The 23569-nt window shown below is 50.9% G+C and overlaps 28 non-coding genes and 2 pseudogenes across 28 annotated transcripts; all 30 read left to right on the top strand.

Annotated features, from left to right (window-relative positions):
* The first annotated feature begins 2454 nt into the window (after positions 1 to 2454).
* Positions 2455 to 2631, top strand: LOC139293050 (U2 spliceosomal RNA; annotated as a pseudogene).
* Positions 2632 to 3159: 528 nt separating this feature from the next.
* On the top strand, positions 3160 to 3276 carry LOC139293236 (U5 spliceosomal RNA). The gene has a single exon (XR_011597854.1). It is a non-coding gene; the product is annotated as a U5 spliceosomal RNA (small nuclear RNA).
* Positions 3277 to 3453: 177 nt separating this feature from the next.
* On the top strand, positions 3454 to 3644 carry LOC139292975 (U2 spliceosomal RNA). Its single transcript, XR_011597642.1, has one exon. It is a non-coding gene; the product is annotated as a U2 spliceosomal RNA (small nuclear RNA).
* A 527-nt stretch (positions 3645 to 4171) lies between these two features.
* LOC139293235 (U5 spliceosomal RNA) lies at positions 4172 to 4288 on the top strand. The gene has a single exon (XR_011597853.1). It is a non-coding gene; the product is annotated as a U5 spliceosomal RNA (small nuclear RNA).
* Positions 4289 to 4465: 177 nt separating this feature from the next.
* LOC139292974 (U2 spliceosomal RNA) lies at positions 4466 to 4656 on the top strand. Its single transcript, XR_011597641.1, has one exon. It is a non-coding gene; the product is annotated as a U2 spliceosomal RNA (small nuclear RNA).
* Positions 4657 to 5183: 527 nt separating this feature from the next.
* On the top strand, positions 5184 to 5300 carry LOC139293234 (U5 spliceosomal RNA). The gene has a single exon (XR_011597852.1). It is a non-coding gene; the product is annotated as a U5 spliceosomal RNA (small nuclear RNA).
* A 177-nt stretch (positions 5301 to 5477) lies between these two features.
* On the top strand, positions 5478 to 5668 carry LOC139292973 (U2 spliceosomal RNA). Its single transcript, XR_011597640.1, has one exon. It is a non-coding gene; the product is annotated as a U2 spliceosomal RNA (small nuclear RNA).
* Positions 5669 to 6195: 527 nt separating this feature from the next.
* LOC139293233 (U5 spliceosomal RNA) lies at positions 6196 to 6312 on the top strand. Its single transcript, XR_011597851.1, has one exon. It is a non-coding gene; the product is annotated as a U5 spliceosomal RNA (small nuclear RNA).
* Positions 6313 to 6489: 177 nt separating this feature from the next.
* Positions 6490 to 6680, top strand: LOC139292971 (U2 spliceosomal RNA). The gene has a single exon (XR_011597639.1). It is a non-coding gene; the product is annotated as a U2 spliceosomal RNA (small nuclear RNA).
* Positions 6681 to 7208: 528 nt separating this feature from the next.
* On the top strand, positions 7209 to 7325 carry LOC139293232 (U5 spliceosomal RNA). The gene has a single exon (XR_011597850.1). It is a non-coding gene; the product is annotated as a U5 spliceosomal RNA (small nuclear RNA).
* Positions 7326 to 7502: 177 nt separating this feature from the next.
* LOC139293033 (U2 spliceosomal RNA) lies at positions 7503 to 7693 on the top strand. Its single transcript, XR_011597698.1, has one exon. It is a non-coding gene; the product is annotated as a U2 spliceosomal RNA (small nuclear RNA).
* A 527-nt stretch (positions 7694 to 8220) lies between these two features.
* Positions 8221 to 8337, top strand: LOC139293231 (U5 spliceosomal RNA). The gene has a single exon (XR_011597849.1). It is a non-coding gene; the product is annotated as a U5 spliceosomal RNA (small nuclear RNA).
* A 177-nt stretch (positions 8338 to 8514) lies between these two features.
* On the top strand, positions 8515 to 8705 carry LOC139292970 (U2 spliceosomal RNA). Its single transcript, XR_011597638.1, has one exon. It is a non-coding gene; the product is annotated as a U2 spliceosomal RNA (small nuclear RNA).
* A 527-nt stretch (positions 8706 to 9232) lies between these two features.
* LOC139293230 (U5 spliceosomal RNA) lies at positions 9233 to 9349 on the top strand. Its single transcript, XR_011597848.1, has one exon. It is a non-coding gene; the product is annotated as a U5 spliceosomal RNA (small nuclear RNA).
* Positions 9350 to 15281: 5932 nt separating this feature from the next.
* Positions 15282 to 15456, top strand: LOC139293053 (U2 spliceosomal RNA; annotated as a pseudogene).
* Positions 15457 to 15984: 528 nt separating this feature from the next.
* On the top strand, positions 15985 to 16101 carry LOC139293229 (U5 spliceosomal RNA). Its single transcript, XR_011597847.1, has one exon. It is a non-coding gene; the product is annotated as a U5 spliceosomal RNA (small nuclear RNA).
* A 177-nt stretch (positions 16102 to 16278) lies between these two features.
* Positions 16279 to 16469, top strand: LOC139293043 (U2 spliceosomal RNA). Its single transcript, XR_011597707.1, has one exon. It is a non-coding gene; the product is annotated as a U2 spliceosomal RNA (small nuclear RNA).
* Positions 16470 to 16997: 528 nt separating this feature from the next.
* On the top strand, positions 16998 to 17114 carry LOC139293227 (U5 spliceosomal RNA). Its single transcript, XR_011597846.1, has one exon. It is a non-coding gene; the product is annotated as a U5 spliceosomal RNA (small nuclear RNA).
* Positions 17115 to 17291: 177 nt separating this feature from the next.
* LOC139292969 (U2 spliceosomal RNA) lies at positions 17292 to 17482 on the top strand. The gene has a single exon (XR_011597637.1). It is a non-coding gene; the product is annotated as a U2 spliceosomal RNA (small nuclear RNA).
* Positions 17483 to 18010: 528 nt separating this feature from the next.
* Positions 18011 to 18127, top strand: LOC139293315 (U5 spliceosomal RNA). Its single transcript, XR_011597931.1, has one exon. It is a non-coding gene; the product is annotated as a U5 spliceosomal RNA (small nuclear RNA).
* A 177-nt stretch (positions 18128 to 18304) lies between these two features.
* Positions 18305 to 18495, top strand: LOC139292968 (U2 spliceosomal RNA). The gene has a single exon (XR_011597636.1). It is a non-coding gene; the product is annotated as a U2 spliceosomal RNA (small nuclear RNA).
* Positions 18496 to 19023: 528 nt separating this feature from the next.
* LOC139293226 (U5 spliceosomal RNA) lies at positions 19024 to 19140 on the top strand. Its single transcript, XR_011597845.1, has one exon. It is a non-coding gene; the product is annotated as a U5 spliceosomal RNA (small nuclear RNA).
* A 177-nt stretch (positions 19141 to 19317) lies between these two features.
* Positions 19318 to 19508, top strand: LOC139292967 (U2 spliceosomal RNA). Its single transcript, XR_011597635.1, has one exon. It is a non-coding gene; the product is annotated as a U2 spliceosomal RNA (small nuclear RNA).
* A 528-nt stretch (positions 19509 to 20036) lies between these two features.
* LOC139293314 (U5 spliceosomal RNA) lies at positions 20037 to 20153 on the top strand. Its single transcript, XR_011597930.1, has one exon. It is a non-coding gene; the product is annotated as a U5 spliceosomal RNA (small nuclear RNA).
* A 177-nt stretch (positions 20154 to 20330) lies between these two features.
* LOC139292966 (U2 spliceosomal RNA) lies at positions 20331 to 20521 on the top strand. Its single transcript, XR_011597634.1, has one exon. It is a non-coding gene; the product is annotated as a U2 spliceosomal RNA (small nuclear RNA).
* Positions 20522 to 21049: 528 nt separating this feature from the next.
* LOC139293224 (U5 spliceosomal RNA) lies at positions 21050 to 21166 on the top strand. The gene has a single exon (XR_011597843.1). It is a non-coding gene; the product is annotated as a U5 spliceosomal RNA (small nuclear RNA).
* Positions 21167 to 21343: 177 nt separating this feature from the next.
* LOC139292964 (U2 spliceosomal RNA) lies at positions 21344 to 21534 on the top strand. The gene has a single exon (XR_011597632.1). It is a non-coding gene; the product is annotated as a U2 spliceosomal RNA (small nuclear RNA).
* Positions 21535 to 22061: 527 nt separating this feature from the next.
* Positions 22062 to 22178, top strand: LOC139293223 (U5 spliceosomal RNA). The gene has a single exon (XR_011597842.1). It is a non-coding gene; the product is annotated as a U5 spliceosomal RNA (small nuclear RNA).
* A 177-nt stretch (positions 22179 to 22355) lies between these two features.
* On the top strand, positions 22356 to 22546 carry LOC139292963 (U2 spliceosomal RNA). Its single transcript, XR_011597631.1, has one exon. It is a non-coding gene; the product is annotated as a U2 spliceosomal RNA (small nuclear RNA).
* A 527-nt stretch (positions 22547 to 23073) lies between these two features.
* LOC139293222 (U5 spliceosomal RNA) lies at positions 23074 to 23190 on the top strand. Its single transcript, XR_011597841.1, has one exon. It is a non-coding gene; the product is annotated as a U5 spliceosomal RNA (small nuclear RNA).
* Positions 23191 to 23569: the final 379 nt, after the last annotated feature.

Here is a 23569-nt window from a genome sequence, read left to right as displayed (position 1 = left end):
GACTTGCTTGCTGTTTTTATGGATTTTGAAAAACTTGACCGACTTCCTGACAGTTTTAGAGTAGGGATAGTGACTCTCCTTCACAAAGACAAAGACAAGACAGATTTGAAGAACTGGAGACCCATTACACTTTTAAATTTTGATTGTAAACTTTTTAGTAAGGTTTTAGCATCCCGCATGTCTTTGTTTTTAGAAGACCTGATTCACCCTGATCAAGCCTGTGCTGTCCCGGGGAGGAAGATCACCGACAGCCTCGTACTGATCCGAGACACCATCTGTTATGCGAGAGACAGAAACATCCGGCTAGTTGTCCTAAATTTAGATTTTGAGAAAGCCTTTGATCGGATCTCGCACCAGTACCTTTTCCAGGTGCTGCAAAAAATGGGGTTTCCAAGAAGGTTTATAGCCTGGGTGAGAATGCTGTACCAGGGCATTACCAGCAAATTCACTGTTAACGGGCATCTTACAGAAGCAGTGGATATAAACTGCGGTGTCCGTCAGGGTTGTCCGTTATCTGCCCTCCTCTATGTTCTCTGCATAGAACCACTGGCACAGATCTTGAGAAGGGACCAACAAATCAATGGGGTTGGAGCCCCAGGGAGCGGGGGACTGGAGACAAAGTGTTTTTTATACATGGACGACGTGAACATTTTATGCACTGACCTTTTATCTGTCAACAGGACGCTGGACTTGACTGACTGGTTTGGACGGGCCTCTGGGTCAAAACTCAACAGAGGCAAGACCCAAGCCCACTTTTATGGACCGTGGACAGCGACTGAGATGACAGGACTCCCCCTGACTGTGACCCAGACAGACCAAAAGATACTTGGGATCAAATTTGATAGGGAGGGGGGAGGGAAAACAAATTGGCCAGACATTGTAGGGAAAGTCAGGCAGAGACTAGGGTACTGGAGACTTAGAAGACTGACAATGGAAGGAAAGGTTTTAATCATCAAAGCTGTGATTTTACCTTTGCTTTTACTCATCAGTTCTGTTTTTTTCCCACCTAGAAGAGTGCTTTTAGACTTGGAAAGAGCCATCTTTTATTTCCTGTGGGGCTCCAAGTGGGAACGTCTGAGGAGATATGTGATGAAGAAGCCGAAGGAGAAAGGAGGAAAAGGAGTCCCTGACCTGTACTTGTTTTTAGGGAGCAGATACACAGCACTACACATCACAACCGCCACAGCCCCATCCAGAAACCCCAAAACAACAGCAATGACACGGTTCTGGATGGGGTCCTACCTCAGACGATTAAAAATTTTACCCAATGATCTTAAAGTACCTGTGTCTTTTAACCTGCCACCAACCTACGCTTTTATCCAGACATTTTTAAGGCATTTTAACCTTGAGCAGGAGGAGTTGAAAGTTTTAACCAACCACCGTTCTGTCATTTCTGTTGTGCAGGAGCAGGAACCAGTGAGTCCAGTGCGCGGGCTCGCATTGGGCGAGCCTTCAGCAGTGTGGCGCAACGTGAACCATTCCGCTCTTCCAAACAGACTCCGGGACCTGTCATGGATGGTGGCTCACGAGATCCTCCCAGTCAGGTCCGTAATGCACTCCCGGGGCTTGTCCACACATTCAACTTGTCCCCGACCAGGTTGTGGCGCACCCGAGTCGGTGAGGCATTTGCTCTGGGAGTGCAGCGCTGCCGTAGAACAGTGGGCAACGGCCGGCTCCTTGCAATTCCCGTACTTGCCAGCAAGGGAGGTCCTTACAGCACAGCTGGTGCTGTATGGGGTGGGCCAAAAACAATTGCCAGCATGCGACTTCCCCAAGCAGTGGCTTACCCTAGCCGCCATAAAAGACGCCATATGGACCTCCAGAAACTTGCTGGCAAGGAAGCACATGCAGATCCCCCCCGTGGCTGCGATCCGGATGGCCGCAGCGACGGTCCAAGCAGCCGAAGCTGCAGGCGGCAGGCCAAGGACACAGCCACAAAGAAGAATCGCATTTGTGCCCATTCGGACGAAGGAGCCGGAGCCACACAAAAGAAGTTCAAAGCAGCGGCGGCCTGACTCTCCGGGTGAGGCAGGTGGGAAGGAGCAACAGGGCGAAGGTCTCCTCTGAGCACCAAGAAAGGATTCCGAGAGACCAAATCTGTTTGGGAGAGCGGAATGACTTATCCTTGGTAGGGAATCACTATGCTCCTGCACAGCAATGGAGTTGGAAGGGAGGATTTTTACCGAAGCACTCCCCATTTGTTTTTGTTTTTTTTGTTTTTTTTTTAAAGACATTTTAAAATGGACACTCAAAACACACAGACATGCACAAAATGTTTAATTTTTAACTTGTGAGAAATCTCATCTGTAATACCTCTGACGACAGTGTTTTGAATATTTAAATATGGTCTTACCTGTTGCACCATTGTATTGATTGATTTCTTGTATTTTAAAAGGTAATTTGTATGTCTTAACTCTGGGTTTTATGTGAAATTACTATGAAATGGGTGTCAATAAATCTTTTCGAAAGAAAAAAAAATCTGTTCTTATCAGTTTAATATCTGATATGTCCTCTATAAGGGGACAACATATTAAATGGATTTTTAGCACCGGGAGCTGAAAAAGGGGCTTGCCCCGTTCACTCCACGCATCGACCCGGTATTGCAGTGCCGCCGGGAACGGTGCACCCATCTCCTGCCTTGTGAAAAAGCAAATACCGACACAAACAGAGAGTCGGGGTCAAACCCTCTGCTGACTGCCTGACGTCCCTCGCCGAGCCTCATCTGGGCTCCCGCTCTCAAATGACTGTGTATCATCCGTGACCACTGGGGTGGGGGCAGAGGACAGCTCAGCATCAACAGCCAGATGAAGCCACCCAAAAAAATGCAGCCAGATTCGCACTTTTGACTCGCAGACAGATAGGGAACATTGCCCTAATGCCAACCGGTACGTACGGTTAAACGTGCCCTGCACTTTCGCTCCCCTCGTCACAGAGAGTCCGCAAGGGCCTGAGTGTTTGGGACATTTGATAGCCTGTGTCCAAAAGCCAGGCCTTCATTTCTCCGCGATCCCATTGGATAGAGCCTGTGCTAATGTGGGGAGGGCTAGGGGAATGTGCGTGGCCTGGTATTTGGGACTCCACAAGCAGAGTGAGGCTTACCGTGAGGGTAGTGACCGGGGCGACTAGGCTCCTCGGCCGCTCTCCTGGAGAGGCCTGTACTTACTCGGGTTTCTCTTCATCACGTACAAGCCTTTCGCCTTTTACTAAAGACTTCCGTGGAGAGGAACACCAATGAGTTAAAACTATTTTTGGCAGGCTCTGCCGTGTGGCTGAGCCTCGTGCGTTTGTGAAAAGCAACAAGAAGCTGTCCTTAACAAGATTTAGGCTGCCACCTTGTCGGCTTGGGAGGAGGCGCTGAGAAGCAGCCATTGTTATGCGCGCTTGAAACGACTGCGCCAGGACAAGGGAGAGCTGTTCCAGAATGTGGCCTCTGGAAGCAAACAGCCAGGGCTCATCGCTTCTCGGCCTTTTGGCTAAGATCAAGTGTAGTATCTGTTCTTATCAGTTTAATATCTGATATGTCCTCTATAAGGGGACAACATATTAAATGGATTTTTAGCACCGGGAGCTGAAAAAGGGGCTTGCCCCGTTCACTCCACGCATCGACCCGGTATTGCAGTGCCGCCGGGAACGGTGCACCCATCTCCTGCCTTGTGAAAAAGCAAATACCGACACAAACAGAGAGTCGGGGTCAAACCCTCTGCTGACTGCCTGACGTCCCTCGCCGAGCCTCATCTGGGCTCCCGCTCTCAAATGACTGTGTATCATCCGTGACCACTGGGGTGGGGGCAGAGCGCAGCTCAGCATCAACAGCCAGATGAAGCCACCCAAAAAAATGCAGCCAGATTCGCACTTTTGACTCGCAGACAGATAGGGAACATTGCCCTACTGCCACCGGTACGTACGGTTAAACGTGCCCTGCACTTTCGCTCCCCTCGTCACAGAGAGTCCGCAAGGGCCTGAGTGTTTGGGACACTTGGTAGCCTGTGTCCAAAAGCCAGGCCTTCATTTCTCCGCGATCCCATTGGATAGAGCCTGTGCTAATGTGGGGAGGGCTAGGGGAATGTGCGTGGCCTGGTATTTGGGACTCCACAAGCAGAGTGAGGCTTACCGTGAGGGTAGTGACCGGGGCGACTAGGCTCCTCGGCCGCTCTCCTGGAGAGGCCTGTACTTACTCGGGTTTCTCTTCATCACGTACAAGCCTTTCGCCTTTTACTAAAGACTTCCGTGGAGAGGAACACCAATGAGTTAAAACTATTTTTGGCAGGCTCTGCCGTGTGGCTGAGCCTCGTGCGTTTGTGAAAAGCAACAAGAAGCTGTCCTTAACAAGATTTAGGCTGCCACCTTGTCGGCTTGGGAGGAGGCGCTGAGAAGCAGCCATTGTTATGCGCGCTTGAAACGACTGCGCCAGGACAAGGGAGAGCTGTTCCAGAATGTGGCCTCTGGAAGCAAACAGCCAGGGCTCATCGCTTCTCGGCCTTTTGGCTAAGATCAAGTGTAGTATCTGTTCTTATCAGTTTAATATCTGATATGTCCTCTATAAGGGGACAACATATTAAATGGATTTTTAGCACCGGGAGCTGAAAAAGGGGCTTGCCCCGTTCACTCCACGCATCGACCCGGTATTGCAGTGCCGCCGGGAACGGTGCACCCATCTCCTGCCTTGTGAAAAAGCAAATACCGACACAAACAGAGAGTCGGGGTCAAACCCTCTGCTGACTGCCTGACGTCCCTCGCCGAGCCTCATCTGGGCTCCCGCTCTCAAATGACTGTGTATCATCCGTGACCACTGGGGTGGGGGCAGAGCGCAGCTCAGCATCAACAGCCAGATGAAGCCACCCAAAAAAATGCAGCCAGATTCGCACTTTTGACTCGCAGACAGATAGGGAACATTGCCCTACTGCCACCGGTACGTACGGTTAAACGTGCCCTGCACTTTCGCTCCCCTCGTCACAGAGAGTCCGCAAGGGCCTGAGTGTTTGGGACACTTGGTAGCCTGTGTCCAAAAGCCAGGCCTTCATTTCTCCGCGATCCCATTGGATAGAGCCTGTGCTAATGTGGGGAGGGCTAGGGGAATGTGCGTGGCCTGGTATTTGGGACTCCACAAGCAGAGTGAGGCTTACCGTGAGGGTAGTGACCGGGGCGACTAGGCTCCTCGGCCGCTCTCCTGGAGAGGCCTGTACTTACTCGGGTTTCTCTTCATCACGTACAAGCCTTTCGCCTTTTACTAAAGACTTCCGTGGAGAGGAACACCAATGAGTTAAAACTATTTTTGGCAGGCTCTGCCGTGTGGCTGAGCCTCGTGCGTTTGTGAAAAGCAACAAGAAGCTGTCCTTAACAAGATTTAGGCTGCCACCTTGTCGGCTTGGGAGGAGGCGCTGAGAAGCAGCCATTGTTATGCGCGCTTGAAACGACTGCGCCAGGACAAGGGAGAGCTGTTCCAGAATGTGGCCTCTGGAAGCAAACAGCCAGGGCTCATCGCTTCTCGGCCTTTTGGCTAAGATCAAGTGTAGTATCTGTTCTTATCAGTTTAATATCTGATATGTCCTCTATAAGGGGACAACATATTAAATGGATTTTTAGCACCGGGAGCTGAAAAAGGGGCTTGCCCCGTTCACTCCACGCATCGACCCGGTATTGCAGTGCCGCCGGGAACGGTGCACCCATCTCCTGCCTTGTGAAAAAGCAAATACCGACACAAACAGAGAGTCGGGGTCAAACCCTCTGCTGACTGCCTGACGTCCCTCGCCGAGCCTCATCTGGGCTCCCGCTCTCAAATGACTGTGTATCATCCGTGACCACTGGGGTGGGGGCAGAGCGCAGCTCAGCATCAACAGCCAGATGAAGCCACCCAAAAAAATGCAGCCAGATTCGCACTTTTGACTCGCAGACAGATAGGGAACATTGCCCTACTGCCACCGGTACGTACGGTTAAACGTGCCCTGCACTTTCGCTCCCCTCGTCACAGAGAGTCCGCAAGGGCCTGAGTGTTTGGGACATTTGATAGCCTGTGTCCAAAAGCCAGGCCTTCATTTCTCCGCGATCCCATTGGATAGAGCCTGTGCTAATGTGGGGAGGGCTAGGGGAATGTGCGTGGCCTGGTATTTGGGACTCCACAAGCAGAGTGAGGCTTACCGTGAGGGTAGTGACCGGGGCGACTAGGCTCCTCGGCCGCTCTCCTGGAGAGGCCTGTACTTACTCGGGTTTCTCTTCATCACGTACAAGCCTTTCGCCTTTTACTAAAGACTTCCGTGGAGAGGAACACCAATGAGTTAAAACTATTTTTGGCAGGCTCTGCCGTGTGGCTGAGCCTCGTGCGTTTGTGAAAAGCAACAAGAAGCTGTCCTTAACAAGATTTAGGCTGCCACCTTGTCGGCTTGGGAGGAGGCGCTGAGAAGCAGCCATTGTTATGCGCGCTTGAAACGACTGCGCCAGGACAAGGGAGAGCTGTTCCAGAATGTGGCCTCTGGAAGCAAACAGCCAGGGCTCATCGCTTCTCGGCCTTTTGGCTAAGATCAAGTGTAGTATCTGTTCTTATCAGTTTAATATCTGATATGTCCTCTATAAGGGGACAACATATTAAATGGATTTTTAGCACCGGGAGCTGAAAAAGGGGCTTGCCCCGTTCACTCCACGCATCGACCCGGTATTGCAGTGCCGCCGGGAACGGTGCACCCATCTCCTGCCTTGTGAAAAAGCAAATACCGACACAAACAGAGAGTCGGGGTCAAACCCTCTGCTGACTGCCTGACGTCCCTCGCCGAGCCTCATCTGGGCTCCCGCTCTCAAATGACTGTGTATCATCTGTGACCACTGGGGTGGGGGCAGAGCGCAGCTCAGCATCAACAGCCAGATGAAGCCACCCAAAAAAATGCAGCCAGATTCGCACTTTTGACTCGCAGACAGATAGGGAACATTGCCCTAATGCCAACCGGTACGTACGGTTAAACGTGCCCTGCACTTTCGCTCCCCTCGTCACAGAGAGTCCGCAAGGGCCTGAGTGTTTGGGACATTTGGTAGCCTGTGTCCAAAAGCCAGGCCTTCATTTCTCCGCGATCCCATTGGATAGAGCCTGTGCTAATGTGGGGAGGGCTAGGGGAATGTGCGTGGCCTGGTATTTGGGACTCCACAAGCAGAGTGAGGCTTACCGTGAGGGTAGTGACCGGGGCGACTAGGCTCCTCGGCCGCTCTCCTGGAGAGGCCTGTACTTACTCGGGTTTCTCTTCATCACGTACAAGCCTTTCGCCTTTTACTAAAGACTTCCGTGGAGAGGAACACCAATGAGTTAAAACTATTTTTGGCAGGCTCTGCCGTGTGGCTGAGCCTCGTGCGTTTGTGAAAAGCAACAAGAAGCTGTCCTTAACAAGATTTAGGCTGCCACCTTGTCGGCTTGGGAGGAGGCGCTGAGAAGCAGCCATTGTTATGCGCGCTTGAAACGACTGCGCCAGGACAAGGGAGAGCTGTTCCAGAATGTGGCCTCTGGAAGCAAACAGCCAGGGCTCATCGCTTCTCGGCCTTTTGGCTAAGATCAAGTGTAGTATCTGTTCTTATCAGTTTAATATCTGATATGTCCTCTACAAGGGGACAACATATTAAATGGATTTTTAGCACCGGGAGCTGAAAAAGGGGCTTGCCCCGTTCACTCCACGCATCGACCCGGTATTGCAGTGCCGCCGGGAACGGTGCACCCATCTCCTGCCTTGTGAAAAAGCAAATACCGACACAAACAGAGAGTCGGGGTCAAACCCTCTGCTGACTGCCTGACGTCCCTCGCCGAGCCTCATCTGGGCTCCCGCTCTCAAATGACTGTGTATCATCCGTGACCACTGGGGTGGGGGCAGAGCGCAGCTCAGCATCAACAGCCAGATGAAGCCACCCAAAAAAATGCAGCCAGATTCGCACTTTTGACTCGCAGACAGATAGGGAACATTGCCCTACTGCCACCGGTACGTACGGTTAAACGTGCCCTGCACTTTCGCTCCCCTCGTCACAGAGAGTCCGCAAGGGCCTGAGTGTTTGGGACACTTGGTAGCCTGTGTCCAAAAGCCAGGCCTTCATTTCTCCGCGATCCCATTGGATAGAGCCTGTGCTAATGTGGGGAGGGCTAGGGGAATGTGCGTGGCCTGGTATTTGGGACTCCACAAGCAGAGTGAGGCTTACCGTGAGGGTAGTGACCGGGGCGACTAGGCTCCTCGGCCGCTCTCCTGGAGAGGCCTGTACTTACTCGGGTTTCTCTTCATCACGTACAAGCCTTTCGCCTTTTACTAAAGACTTCCGTGGAGAGGAACACCAATGAGTTAAAACTATTTTTGGCAGGCTCTGCCGTGTGGCTGAGCCTCGTGCGTTTGTGAAAAGCAACAAGAAGCTGTCCTTAACAAGATTTAGGCTGCCACCTTGTCGGCTTGGGAGGAGGCGCTGAGAAGCAGCCATTGTTATGCGCGCTTGAAACGACTGCGCCAGGACAAGGGAGAGCTGTTCCAGAATGTGGCCTCTGGAAGCAAACAGCCAGGGCTCATCGCTTCTCGGCCTTTTGGCTAAGATCAAGTGTAGTATCTGTTCTTATCAGTTTAATATCTGATATGTCCTCTATAAGGGGACAACATATTAAATGGATTTTTAGCACCGGGAGCTGAAAAAGGGGCTTGCCCCGTTCACTCCACGCATCGACCCGGTATTGCAGTGCCGCCGGGAACGGTGCACCCATCTCCTGCCTTGTGAAAAAGCAAATACCGACACAAACAGAGAGTCGGGGTCAAACCCTCTGCTGACTGCCTGACGTCCCTCGCCGAGCCTCATCTGGGCTCCCGCTCTCAAATGACTGTGTATCATCCGTGACCACTGGGGTGGGGGCAGAGCGCAGCTCAGCATCAACAGCCAGATGAAGCCACCCAAAAAAATGCAGCCAGATTCGCACTTTTGACTCGCAGACAGATAGGGAACATTGCCCTACTGCCACCGGTACGTACGGTTAAACGTGCCCTGCACTTTCGCTCCCCTCGTCACAGAGAGTCCGCAAGGGCCTGAGTGTTTGGGACATTTGATAGCCTGTGTCCAAAAGCCAGGCCTTCATTTCTCCGCGATCCCATTGGATAGAGCCTGTGCTAATGTGGGGAGGGCTAGGGGAATGTGCGTGGCCTGGTATTTGGGACTCCACAAGCAGAGTGAGGCTTACCGTGAGGGTAGTGACCGGGGCGACTAGGCTCCTCGGCCGCTCTCCTGGAGAGGCCTGTACTTACTCGGGTTTCTCTTCATCACGTACAAGCCTTTCGCCTTTTACTAAAGACTTCCGTGGAGAGGAACACCAATGAGTTAAAACTATTTTTGGCAGGCTCTGCCGTGTGGCTGAGCCTCGTGCGTTTGTGAAAAGCAACAAGAAGCTGTCCTTAACAAGATTTAGGCTGCCACCTTGTCGGCTTGGGAGGAGGCGCTGAGAAGCAGCCATTGTTATGCGCGCTTGAAACGACTGCGCCAGGACAAGGGAGAGCTGTTCCAGAATGTGGCCTCTGGAAGCAAACAGCCAGGGCTCATCGCTTCTCGGCCTTTTGGCTAAGACTGCGATCGCTTCCTGTTGGTGGTAAAAACTTTTGCCTGTTTGTGGCATTGTGTTTTACTTTCCATTCTCGGGAGGACATTCACCTTATTCCTTGTGGAGAAAATTTCAACTCTATTGTAGTTGTAAATCCTACACCTAAAGGAATTCATTGGCACAGAGTACTGCTTACCTCTACTCTGTTGATTTAACATCTTGTCCAGGCTAAACAAGAAAAGGTAAGTTCGTTTTAATCATTTGCTGGTTTTAACATATTTATTGATCTTAGTCCTATTTATATCGTCTTTGTTTCTTTTTGTTTTGTTTTTTAGACAATTCTTAAGTGTTTTAGTCCTTCTTTTTAATCCTTTCAGTTTGTGGTGCCTCCACCATGTCGGCCAACATTTCCGGCATGCGGAGGCACCACAGTGTCAGATTTACCTTTAAAGAAAATGACCATGGAAAGCCCCTGGGGATGTCCAGAATTGACTTCTCCAGGAGGTTAATCCAAAAAACCCTTAAGTTTGAACCAGAGAATATAAATTGCATTGTTACTCTACCAACGAATAAAGGTTTCGATGTAAGCTTTCGGTCTGCCGCGCTGCTGAGAGAGTTTTGGACACGCTTTGAAAATGTAAAACCCCAGTTTTCCGCTTTTAATGTTGAGAAACTGACTGATAATGCCTCCAAAACCATCATTATCAGAATGTTCAATGAGACCGTGAATGCGGATGACATTTGTTTGTGGCTGGGTAGATACTGCACTGTAAAAGGACAGGCTACCAAAGTGAAAGATGAGGATGGCATTTGGAATTGCGCTTGGAGGGTCCCCATCCAACAATGGCAGGACCCCCAAGGCTTCCAGGGCCTGAAACATCTGCCATCTGTGATAGTTCTGGGAAACAACAGAGGCTACATTCACTACCAGGGCCAGCCCAAGCTGTGCCGCAAGTGTGGTGAGCATGGGCACCTGGCAGAAGCGTGTCAGCAGACTATTTGTGGAAAATGTAGAGAAATTGGGCACACCTTTGAGGAATGTACCAATGGCAGAAAGTGCAATCTTTGTGGAGAAACAACCCACCTCTTCAGAGATTGCCCAAAGTCATTTGCCAACAAACTGAAGGCAGCGAAAACCCCACAAAATGGTGGACAAGAGGAAGCAGTTAGAGAGCTAATTGAAGAAGCTGGGCTGGGAAATTCAAATCTCCCGCCAAATCCTGTGACTGGAAGGCCAGGATCAGGAGAGGCGGGAGAGGGGGAGGGGCCTGCAATTGCCCCACAAATGGAGAGTGGTGAGGAAGATGGGGCAATGCAGGCAGAAGGCGGAGCTAGCTCCGGATATGAAGGAGAGGAGGGGCCTGCAATTGCCCCGCAACTGGAAAGTCTTGAGGAAGATGGGGCAATGCAGGCAAAAGCCGGAGCTTGCTCAGAATGTGAAAATGACCAATCACAGGGCGATAGTGAGGACGCCTCCCTCCCCAACGCCCAGCAGACCAAGAGGCCTATATCAGAATTGTCCTCTGAGTCTCCTGTAGTCTCAGAGAAGAGGGGAAGAGCTGGGAACTACTCAAACAGCCCATCTGTGGAGGAGCCTAGAGTCTTCCCCTCCAATTCTCCAAATGAGGTCTCTTTCCTAACAATAGCTCTGCAATCAACCCCTAAGGACTCAAATCTCAATGCGACCATGCGTCCAAGGCCTACCCCTAGAGTCCGACAGGGGAATGAAGCTCAACCCCGTCACTCTTCACCCATGAGAGTGAAGGAAGAGCTCCGTTCACAAGAAATTTAAATAACTGCTTTTTTTTTTTAACATTGATAATCCCTTTTAGACTTTTAAGATTTCATACCTGTTAATTTTAACCATACTCATGGCACTCACCTTCTCAACCATCAATGTGAGAAGCGTGAAGTCACGAGTTAGAGCCCAGACTGTTTTATCCTTTCTTAATTCTTTTAAGTCAGATGTGTTTTTAATACAGGAATGTGGCCTGCCATTTTTAAACCACTACAGAGAGTGGGAGGAGCTATGGCCACAAACATCGATGTGGAGCGGATCAAACGCAAACAGAAATGACGGAGTGGCCATTTTAATCAAAAACCCACTGGTTTTGGTGAAGGGCAGCACTGTGGTGAGAGATGGTCGGGCACTTTTAGCACACCTGACTTTTATGGGAAAAGATTTTAACGTCTTAAATATTTATGGCTTTAACGACAGAAATGACAGGTATGATCTTTTAGAAGACTTGCAGTTCCACATGCTAGGTAGGGCACCTTTAGTTGTAGGGGGAGATTTTAATTGTATTTTAAGCAGGAATGATAGGAAGAGAGCAGGTGAAGATTTTAAAGTGGACAAAACCTCAGTTTTATTTCAGGGCATATGCAGGGATTTTAAACTTCTGGACTGTTTTAAAACCATGCATCCCAGAGAAGAGGGCTTCACCTGGTTTAGTGGTGATGGCACCCGAGCCTCTCGCATTGATTACATTTTATCACGTGATTGCCCACCAACTGATGCTAGATTGACACCTGTTTTCTTTTCAGACCACGCAATGCTCTCCTGCACTCTCTCACTCTCTTCGGGTGTGACATCAGGAAGCGGCCTGTGGAAGCTCAACTGCTCCCTTTTAGAAGATAGGGAGTTAGGTAGACAGTATAGAGAGCAGTACCAAGAGTGGCAGACCCTTCAAGACTTCTACGATACACGTGCACACTGGTGGGAAATGGTGAAAGCAAGGACCCAGACTTTCTTTAGACAGGCAGGCAAGAAAAAAAAAGACAGGGACAACAGACGCATGTTGGGACTGCAGAAACGACTCCAGCGGTATTTTAAACTAAACCAACAGGGGATGGATTTTAATGAAGAAATCAAACAAATTAAAACCCAGATGTCAGCCTCAGCAGAAATTAAAAGCAAGGGTGTCATTTTGAGAAGCAAGGAGAGGGAAATAGAGGAAGGAGAGAAGTGCACAAGATACTTTTTTAAGAAAATTATGAATAAAGGGGGGAGTATTTTTAGACTAAGAAAAGAAAATGGGTGCATAGCTGACACCACAGAGGAAATCATAGAAACTGTCGGACATTTTTATAGAGAACTATACAAAGAAAAACACGTTAAGTGGGACACCATGACTGAAGTCTTAGAAGTTATTGACCAAGCAGTAAATGACAGTGAGCTTTTAACCCAAGATTTTAACATTCTCGAGTTAAATAAATGTCTCAAGTCTTTTAAGGCAGGTAAGTCTCCAGGAGAAGATGGGCTCCCTCTGGAATTTTATGTGACGTTCTGGGACATTTTAGCACCTGACTTGCTTGCTGTTTTTATGGATTTTGAAAAACTTGACCGACTTCCTGACAGTTTTAGAGTAGGGATAGTGACTCTCCTTCACAAAGACAAAGACAAGACAGATTTGAAGAACTGGAGACCCATTACACTTTTAAATTTTGATTGTAAACTTTTTAGTAAGGTCTTAGCATCCCGCATGTCTTTGTTTTTAGAAGACCTGATTCACCCTGATCAAGCCTGTGCTGTCCCGGGGAGGAAGATCACCGACAGCCTCGTACTGATCCGAGACACCATCTGTTATGCGAGAGACAGAAACATCCGGCTAGTTGTCCTAAATTTAGATTTTGAAAAAGCCTTTGATCGGATCTCGCACCAGTACCTTTTCCAGGTGCTGCAAAAAATGGGGTTTCCAAGAAGGTTTATAGCCTGGGTGGGAATGCTGTACCAGGGCATTACCAGCAAATTCACTGTTAACGGGCATCTTACGGAAGCAGTGGATATAAACTGCGGTGTCCGTCAGGGTTGTCCGTTATCTGCCCTCCTCTATGTTCTCTGCATAGAACCACTGGCACAGATCTTGAGAAGGGACCAACAAATCAATGGGGTTGGAGCCCCAGGGAGCGGGGGACTGGAGACAAAGTGTTTTTTATACATGGACGACATGAACATTTTATGCACTGACCTTTTATCTGTCAACAGGACGCTGGACTTGACTGACTGGTTTGGACGGGCCTCTGGGTCAAAACTCAACAGAGGCAAGACCCAAGCCCACTTTTATGGACCGTGGACAGCGACTGAGATGACAGGACTCCCCCTGACTGTGACCCAGACAGACCAAAAGATACTTGGGATCAAATTTGATAGGGAGGGGGGAGGGAAAACAAATTGGCCAGACATTGTAGGGAAAGTCAGGCAGAGACTAGGGTACTGGAGACTTAGAAGACTGACAATGGAAGGAAAGGTTTTAATCATCAAAGCTGTGATTTTACCTTTGCTTTTACTCATCAGTTCTGTTTTTTTCCCACCTAGAAGAGTGCTTTTAGACTTGGAAAGAGCCATCTTTTATTTCCTGTGGGGCTCCAAGTGGGAACGTCTGAGGAGATATGTGATGAAGAAGCCGAAGGAGAAAGGAGGAAAAGGAGTCCCGGACCTGTACTTGTTTTTAGGGAGCAGATACACAGCACTACACATCACAACCGCCACAGCCCCATCCAGAAACCCCAAAACAACAGCAATGACACGGTTCTGGATGGGGTCCTACCTCAGACGATTAAAAATTTTACCCAATGATCTTAAAGTACCTGTGTCTTTTAACCTGCCACCAACCTACGCTTTTATCCAGACATTTTTAAGGCATTTTAACCTTGAGCAGGAGGAGTTGAAAGTTTTAACCAACCACCGTTCTGTCATTTCTGTTGTGCAGGAGCAGGAACCAGTGAGTCCAGTGCGCGGGCTCGCATTGGGCGAGCCTTCAGCAGTGTGGCGCAACGTGAACCATTCCGCTCTTCCAAACAGACTCCGGGACCTGTCATGGATGGTGGCTCACGAGATCCTCCCAGTCAGGTCCGTAATGCACTCCCGGGGCTTGTCCACACATTCAACTTGTCCCCGACCAGGTTGTGGCGCGCCCGAGTCGGTGAGGCATTTGCTCTGGGAGTGCAGCGCTGCCGTAGAACAGTGGGCAACGGCCGGCTCCTTGCAATTCCCGTACTTGCCAGCAAGGGAGGTCCTTACAGCACAGCTGGTGCTGTATGGGGTGGGCCAAAAACAATTGCCAGCATGCGACTTCCCCAAGCAGTGGCTTACCCTAGCCGCCATAAAAGACGCCATATGGACCTCCAGAAACTTGCTGGCAAGGAAGCACATGCAGATCCCCCCCGTGGCTGCGATCCGGATGGCCGCAGCGACGGTCCAAGCAGCCGAAGCTGCAGGCGGCAGGCCAAGGACACAGCCACAAAGAAGAATCGCATTTGTGCCCATTCGGACGAAGGAGCCGGAGCCACACAAAAGAAGTTCAAAGCAGCGGCGGCCTGACTCTCCGGGTGAGGCAGGTGGGAAGGAGCAACAGGGCGAAGGTCTCCTCTGAGCACCAAGAAAGGATTCCGAGAGACCAAATCTGTTTGGGAGAGCGGAATGACTTATCCTTGGTAGGGAATCACTATGCTCCTGCACAGCAATGGAGTTGGAAGGGAGGATTTTTACCGAAGCACTCCCCATTTGTTTTTGTTTTTTTTTGTTGGGTTGGACATTTTAAAATGGACACTCAAAACACACAGACATGCACAAAATGTATAATTTTTAACTTGTGAGAAATCTCATCTGTAATACCTCTGACGACAGTGTTTTGAATATTTAAATATGGTCTTACATGTTGCACCATTGTATTGATTGATTTCTTGTATTTTAAAAGGTAATTTGTATGTCTTAACTCTGGGTTTTATGTGAAATTACTATGAAATGAGTGTCAATAAATCTTTTCGAAAGAAAAAAATCTGTTCTTATCAGTTTAATATCTGATATGTCCTCTATAAGGGGACAACATATTAAATGGATTTTTAGCACCGGGAGCTGAAAAAGGGGCTTGCCCCGTTCACTCCACGCATCGACCCGGTATTGCAGTGCCGCCGGGAACGGTGCACCCATCTCCTGCCTTGTGAAAAAGCAAATACCGACACAAACAGAGAGTCGGGGTCAAACCCTCTGCTGACTGCCTGACGTCCCTCGCCGAGCCTCATCTGGGCTCCCGCTCTCAAATGACTGTGTATCATCCGTGACCACTGGGGTGGGGGCAGAGCGCAGCTCAGCATCAACAGCCAGATGAAGCCACCCAAAAAAATGCAGCCAGATTCGCACTTTTGACTCGCAGACAGATAGGGAACATTGCCCTAATGCCAACCGGTACGTACGGTTAAACGTGCCCTGCACTTTCGCTCCCCTCGTCACAGAGAGTCCGCAAGGGCCTGAGTGTTTGGGACATTTGGTAGCCTGTGTCCAAAAGCCAGGCCTTCATTTCTCCGCGATCCCATTGGATAGAGCCTGTGCTAATGTGGGGAGGGCTAGGGGAATGTGCGTGGCCTGGTATTTGGGACTCCACAAGCAGAGTGAGGCTTACCGTGAGGGTAGTGACCGGGGCGACTAGGCTCCTCGGCCGCTCTCCTGGAGAGGCCTGTACTTACTCGGGTTTCTCTTCATCACGTACAAGCCTTTCGCCTTTTACTAAAGACTTCCGTGGAGAGGAACACCAATGAGTTAAAACTATTTTTGGCAGGCTCTGCCGTGTGGCTGAGCCTCGTGCGTTTGTGAAAAGCAACAAGAAGCTGTCCTTAACAAGATTTAGGCTGCCACCTTGTCGGCTTGGGAGGAGGCGCTGAGAAGCAGCCATTGTTATGCGCGCTTGAAACGACTGCGCCAGGACAAGGGAGAGCTGTTCCAGAATGTGGCCTCTGGAAGCAAACAGCCAGGGCTCATCGCTTCTCGGCCTTTTGGCTAAGATCAAGTGTAGTATCTGTTCTTATCAGTTTAATATCTGATATGTCCTCTATAAGGGGACAACATATTAAATGGATTTTTAGCACCGGGAGCTGAAAAAGGGGCTTGCCCCGTTCACTCCATGCATCGACCCGGTATTGCAGTGCCGGCGGGAACGGTGCACCCATCTCCTGCCTTGTGAAAAAGCAAATACCGACACAAACAGAGAGTCGGGGTCAAACCCTCTGCTGACTGCCTGACGTCCCTCGCCGAGCCTCATCTGGGCTCCCGCTCTCAAATGACTGTGTATCATCCGTGACCACTGGGGTGGGGGCAGAGGGCAGCTCAGCATCAACAGCCAGATGAAGCCACCCAAAAAAATGCAGCCAGATTCGCACTTTTGACTCGCAGACAGATAGGGAACATTGCCCTAATGCCAACCGGTACGTACGGTTAAACGTGCCCTGCACTTTCGCTCCCCTCGTCACAGAGAGTCCGCAAGGGCCTGAGTGTTTGGGACACTTGGTAGCCTGTGTCCAAAAGCCAGGCCTTCATTTCTCCGCGATCCCATTGGATAGAGCCTGTGCTAATGTGGGGAGGGCTAGGGGAATGTGCGTGGCCTGGTATTTGGGACTCCACAAGCAGAGTGTGGCTTACCGTGAGGGTAGTGACCGGGGCGACTAGGCTCCTTGGCCGCTCTCCTGGAGAGGCCTGTACTTACTCGGGTTTCTCTTCATCACGTACAAGCCTTTCGCCTTTTACTAAAGACTTCCGTGGAGAGGAACACCAATGAGTTAAAACTATTTTTGGCAGGCTCTGCCGTGTGGCTGAGCCTCGTGCGTTTGTGAAAAGCAACAAGAAGCTGTCCTTAACAAGATTTAGGCTGCCACCTTGTCGGCTTGGGAGGAGGCGCTGAGAAGCAGCCATTGTTATGCGCGCTTGAAACGACTGCGCCAGGACAAGGGAGAGCTGTTCCAGAATGTGGCCTCTGGAAGCAAACAGCCAGGGCTCATCGCTTCTCGGCCTTTTGGCTAAGATCAAGTGTAGTATCTGTTCTTATCAGTTTAATATCTGATATGTCCTCTATAAGGGGACAACATATTAAATGGATTTTTAGCACCGGGAGCTGAAAAAGGGGCTTGCCCCGTTCACTCCACGCATCGACCCGGTATTGCAGTGCCGCCGGGAACGGTGCACCCATCTCCTGCCTTGTGAAAAAGCAAATACCGACACAAACAGAGAGTCGGGGTCAAACCCTCTGCTGACTGCCTGACGTCCCTCGCCGAGCCTCATCTGGGCTCCCGCTCTCAAATGACTGTGTATCATCCGTGACCACTGGGGTGGGGGCAGAGGGCAGCTCAGCATCAACAGCCAGATGAAGCCACCCAAAAAAATGCAGCCAGATTCGCACTTTTGACTCGCAGACAGATAGGGAACATTGCCCTAATGCCAACCGGTACGTACGGTTAAACGTGCCCTGCACTTTCGCTCCCCTCGTCACAGAGAGTCCGCAAGGGCCTGAGTGTTTGGGACATTTGGTAGCCTGTGTCCAAAAGCCAGGCCTTCATTTCTCCGCGATCCCATTGGATAGAGCCTGTGCTAATGTGGGGAGGGCTAGGGGAATGTGCGTGGCCTGGTATTTGGGACTCCACAAGCAGAGTGAGGCTTACCGTGAGGGTAGTGACCGGGGCGACTAGGCTCCTCGGCCGCTCTCCTGGAGAGGCCTGTACTTACTCGGGTTTCTGTTCATCACGTACAAGCCTTTCGCCTTTTACTAAAGACTTCCGTGGAGAGGAACACCAATGAGTTAAAACTATTTTTGGCAGGCTCTGCCGTGTGGCTGAGCCTCGTGCGTTTGTGAAAAGCAACAAGAAGCTGTCCTTAACAAGATTTAGGCTGCCACCTTGTCGGCTTGGGAGGAGGCGCTGAGAAGCAGCCATTGTTATGCGCGCTTGAAACGACTGCGCCAGGACAAGGGAGAGCTGTTCCAGAATGTGGCCTCTGGAAGCAAACAGCCAGGGCTCATCGCTTCTCGGCCTTTTGGCTAAGATCAAGTGTAGTATCTGTTCTTATCAGTTTAATATCTGATATGTCCTCTATAAGGGGACAACATATTAAATGGATTTTTAGCACCGGGAGCTGAAAAAGGGGCTTGCCCCGTTCACTCCACGCATCGACCCGGTATTGCAGTGCCGCCGGGAACGGTGCACCCATCTCCTGCCTTGTGAAAAAGCAAATACCGACACAAACAGAGAGTCGGGGTCAAACCCTCTGCTGACTGCCTGACGTCCCTCGCCGAGCCTCATCTGGGCTCCCGCTCTCAAATGACTGTGTATCATCCGTGACCACTGGGGTGGGGGCAGAGGACAGCTCAGCATCAACAGCCAGATGAAGCCACCCAAAAAAATGCAGCCAGATTCGCACTTTTGACTCGCAGACAGATAGGGAACATTGCCCTAATGCCAACCGGTACGTACGGTTAAACGTGCCCTGCACTTTCGCTCCCCTCGTCACAGAGAGTCCGCAAGGGCCTGAGTGTTTGGGACATTTGATAGCCTGTGTCCAAAAGCCAGGCCTTCATTTCTCCGCGATCCCATTGGATAGAGCCTGTGCTAATGTGGGGAGGGCTAGGGGAATGTGCGTGGCCTGGTATTTGGGACTCCACAAGCAGAGTGAGGCTTACCGTGAGGGTAGTGACCGGGGCGACTAGGCTCCTCGGCCGCTCTCCTGGAGAGGCCTGTACTTACTCGGGTTTCTCTTCATCACGTACAAGCCTTTCGCCTTTTACTAAAGACTTCCGTGGAGAGGAACACCAATGAGTTAAAACTATTTTTGGCAGGCTCTGCCGTGTGGCTGAGCCTCGTGCGTTTGTGAAAAGCAACAAGAAGCTGTCCTTAACAAGATTTAGGCTGCCACCTTGTCGGCTTGGGAGGAGGCGCTGAGAAGCAGCCATTGTTATGCGCGCTTGAAACGACTGCGCCAGGACAAGGGAGAGCTGTTCCAGAATGTGGCCTCTGGAAGCAAACAGCCAGGGCTCATCGCTTCTCGGCCTTTTGGCTAAGATCAAGTGTAGTATCTGTTCTTATCAGTTTAATATCTGATATGTCCTCTATAAGGGGACAACATATTAAATGGATTTTTAGCACCGGGAGCTGAAAAAGGGGCTTGCCCCGTTCACTCCACGCATCGACCCGGTATTGCAGTGCCGCCGGGAACGGTGCACCCATCTCCTGCCTTGTGAAAAAGCAAATACCGACACAAACAGAGAGTCGGGGTCAAACCCTCTGCTGACTGCCTGACGTCCCTCGCCGAGCCTCATCTGGGCTCCCGCTCTCAAATGACTGTGTATCATCCGTGACCACTGGGGTGGGGGCAGAGGGCAGCTCAGCATCAACAGCCAGATGAAGCCACCCAAAAAAATGCAGCCAGATTCGCACTTTTGACTCGCAGACAGATAGGGAACATTGCCCTAATGCCAACCGGTACGTACGGTTAAACGTGCCCTGCACTTTCGCTCCCCTCGTCACAGAGAGTCCGCAAGGGCCTGAGTGTTTGGGACATTTGGTAGCCTGTGTCCAAAAGCCAGGCCTTCATTTCTCCGCGATCCCATTGGATAGAGCCTGTGCTAATGTGGGGAGGGCTAGGGGAATGTGCGTGGCCTGGTATTTGGGACTCCACAAGCAGAGTGAGGCTTACCGTGAGGGTAGTGACCGGGGCGACTAGGCTCCTCGGCCGCTCTCCTGGAGAGGCCTGTACTTACTCGGGTTTCTGTTCATCACGTACAAGCCTTTCGCCTTTTACTAAAGACTTCCGTGGAGAGGAACACCAATGAGTTAAAACTATTTTTGGCAGGCTCTGCCGTGTGGCTGAGCCTCGTGCGTTTGTGAAAAGCAACAAGAAGCTGTCCTTAACAAGATTTAGGCTGCCACCTTGTCGGCTTGGGAGGAGGCGCTGAGAAGCAGCCATTGTTATGCGCGCTTGAAACGACTGCGCCAGGACAAGGGAGAGCTGTTCCAGAATGTGGCCTCTGGAAGCAAACAGCCAGGGCTCATCGCTTCTCGGCCTTTTGGCTAAGATCAAGTGTAGTATCTGTTCTTATCAGTTTAATATCTGATATGTCCTCTATAAGGGGACAACATATTAAATGGATTTTTAGCACCGGGAGCTGAAAAAGGGGCTTGCCCCGTTCACTCCACGCATCGACCCGGTATTGCAGTGCCGCCGGGAACGGTGCACCCATCTCCTGCCTTGTGAAAAAGCAAATACCGACACAAACAGAGAGTCGGGGTCAAACCCTCTGCTGACTGCCTGACGTCCCTCGCCGAGCCTCATCTGGGCTCCCGCTCTCAAATGACTGTGTATCATCCGTGACCACTGGGGTGGGGGCAGAGGACAGCTCAGCATCAACAGCCAGATGAAGCCACCCAAAAAAATGCAGCCAGATTCGCACTTTTGACTCGCAGACAGATAGGGAACATTGCCCTAATGCCAACCGGTACGTACGGTTAAACGTGCCCTGCACTTTCGCTCCCCTCGTCACAGAGAGTCCGCAAGGGCCTGAGTGTTTGGGACATTTGATAGCCTGTGTCCAAAAGCCAGGCCTTCATTTCTCCGCGATCCCATTGGATAGAGCCTGTGCTAATGTGGGGAGGGCTAGGGGAATGTGCGTGGCCTGGTATTTGGGACTCCACAAGCAGAGTGAGGCTTACCGTGAGGGTAGTGACCGGGGCGACTAGGCTCCTCGGCCGCTCTCCTGGAGAGGCCTGTACTTACTCGGGTTTCTCTTCATCACGTACAAGCCTTTCGCCTTTTACTAAAGACTTCCGTGGAGAGGAACACCAATGAGTTAAAACTATTTTTGGCAGGCTCTGCCGTGTGGCTGAGCCTCGTGCGTTTGTGAAAAGCAACAAGAAGCTGTCCTTAACAAGATTTAGGCTGCCACCTTGTCGGCTTGGGAGGAGGCGCTGAGAAGCAGCCATTGTTATGCGCGCTTGAAACGACTGCGCCAGGACAAGGGAGAGCTGTTCCAGAATGTGGCCTCTGGAAGCAAACAGCCAGGGCTCATCGCTTCTCGGCCTTTTGGCTAAGATCAAGTGTAGTATCTGTTCTTATCAGTTTAATATCTGATATGTCCTCTATAAGGGGACAACATATTAAATGGATTTTTAGCACCGGGAGCTGAAAAAGGGGCTTGCCCCGTTCACTCCACGCATCGACCCGGTATTGCAGTGCCGCCGGGAACGGTGCACCCATCTCCTGCCTTGTGAAAAAGCAAATACCGACACAAACAGAGAGTCGGGGTCAAACCCTCTGCTGACTGCCTGACGTCCCTCGCCGAGCCTCATCTGGGCTCCCGCTCTCAAATGACTGTGTATCATCCGTGACCACTGGGGTGGGGGCAGAGCGCAGCTCAGCATCAACAGCCAGATGAAGCCACCCAAAAAAATGCAGCCAGATTCGCACTTTTGACTCGCAGACAGATAGGGAACATTGCCCTACTGCCACCGGTACGTACGGTTAAACGTGCCCTGCACTTTCGCTCCCCTCGTCACAGAGAGTCCGCAAGGGCCTGAGTGTTTGGGACACTTGGTAGCCTGTGTCCAAAAGCCAGGCCTTCATTTCTCCGCGATCCCATTGGATAGAGCCTGTGCTAATGTGGGGAGGGCTAGGGGAATGTGCGTGGCCTGGTATTTGGGACTCCACAAGCAGAGTGAGGCTTACCGTGAGGGTAGTGACCGGGGCGACTAGGCTCCTCGGCCGCTCTCCTGGAGAGGCCTGTACTTACTCGGGTTTCTCTTCATCACGTACAAGCCTTTCGCCTTTTACTAAAGACTTCCGTGGAGAGGAACACCAATGAGTTAAAACTATTTTTGGCAGGCTCTGCCGTGTGGCTGAGCCTCGTGCGTTTGTGAAAAGCAACAAGAAGCTGTCCTTAACAAGATTTAGGCTGCCACCTTGTCGGCTTGGGAGGAGGCGCTGAGAAGCAGCCATTGTTATGCGCGCTTGAAACGACTGCGCCAGGACAAGGGAGAGCTGTTCCAGAATGTGGCCTCTGGAAGCAAACAGCCAGGGCTCATCGCTTCTCGGCCTTTTGGCTAAGATCAAGTGTAGTATCTGTTCTTATCAGTTTAATATCTGATATGTCCTCTATAAGGGGACAACATATTAAATGGATTTTTAGCACCGGGAGCTGAAAAAGGGGCTTGCCCCGTTCACTCCACGCATCGACCCGGTATTGCAGTGCCGCCGGGAACGGTGCACCCATCTCCTGCCTTGTGAAAAAGCAAATACCGACACAAACAGAGAGTCGGGGTCAAACCCTCTGCTGACTGCCTGACGTCCCTCGCCGAGCCTCATCTGGGCTCCCGCTCTCAAATGACTGTGTATCATCCGTGACCACTGGGGTGGGGGCAGAGCGCAGCTCAGCATCAACAGCCAGATGAAGCCACCCAAAAAAATGCAGCCAGATTCGCACTTTTGACTCGCAGACAGATAGGGAACATTGCCCTACTGCCACCGGTACGTACGGTTAAACGTGCCCTGCACTTTCGCTCCCCTCGTCACAGAGAGTCCGCAAGGGCCTGAGTGTTTGGGACACTTGGTAGCCTGTGTCCAAAAGCCAGGCCTTCATTTCTCCGCGATCCCATTGGATAGAGCCTGTGCTAATGTGGGGAGGGCTAGGGGAATGTGCGTGGCCTGGTATTTGGGACTCCACAAGCAGAGTGAGGCTTACCGTGAGGGTAGTGACCGGGGCGACTAGGCTCCTCGGCCGCTCTCCTGGAGAGGCCTGTACTTACTCGGGTTTCTCTTCATCACGTACAAGCCTTTCGCCTTTTACTAAAGACTTCCGTGGAGAGGAACACCAATGAGTTAAAACTATTTTTGGCAGGCTCTGCCGTGTGGCTGAGCCTCGTGCGTTTGTGAAAAGCAACAAGAAGCTGTCCTTAACAAGATTTAGGCTGCCACCTTGTCGGCTTGGGAGGAGGCGCTGAGAAGCAGCCATTGTTATGCGCGCTTGAAACGACTGCGCCAGGACAAGGGAGAGCTGTTCCAGAATGTGGCCTCTGGAAGCAAACAGCCAGGGCTCATCGCTTCTCGGCCTTTTGGCTAAGACTGCGATCGCTTCCTGTTGGTCGTAAAAACTTTTGCCTGTTTGTGGCATTGTGTTTTACTTTCCATTCTCGGGAGGACATTCACCTTATTCCTTGTGGAGAAAATTTCAACTCTATTGTAGTTGTAAATCCTACACCTAAAGGAATTCATTGGCACAGAGTACTGCTTACCTCTAC

The sequence above is a fragment of the Enoplosus armatus genome, chromosome 11 (assembly GCF_043641665.1).
Source record: "Enoplosus armatus isolate fEnoArm2 chromosome 11, fEnoArm2.hap1, whole genome shotgun sequence".
NCBI lineage: Eukaryota > Metazoa > Chordata > Actinopteri > Centrarchiformes > Enoplosidae > Enoplosus > Enoplosus armatus.
Note: the sequence above shows the minus strand (reverse complement) of the source record. Positions and strands in the feature narration are given on the sequence as shown.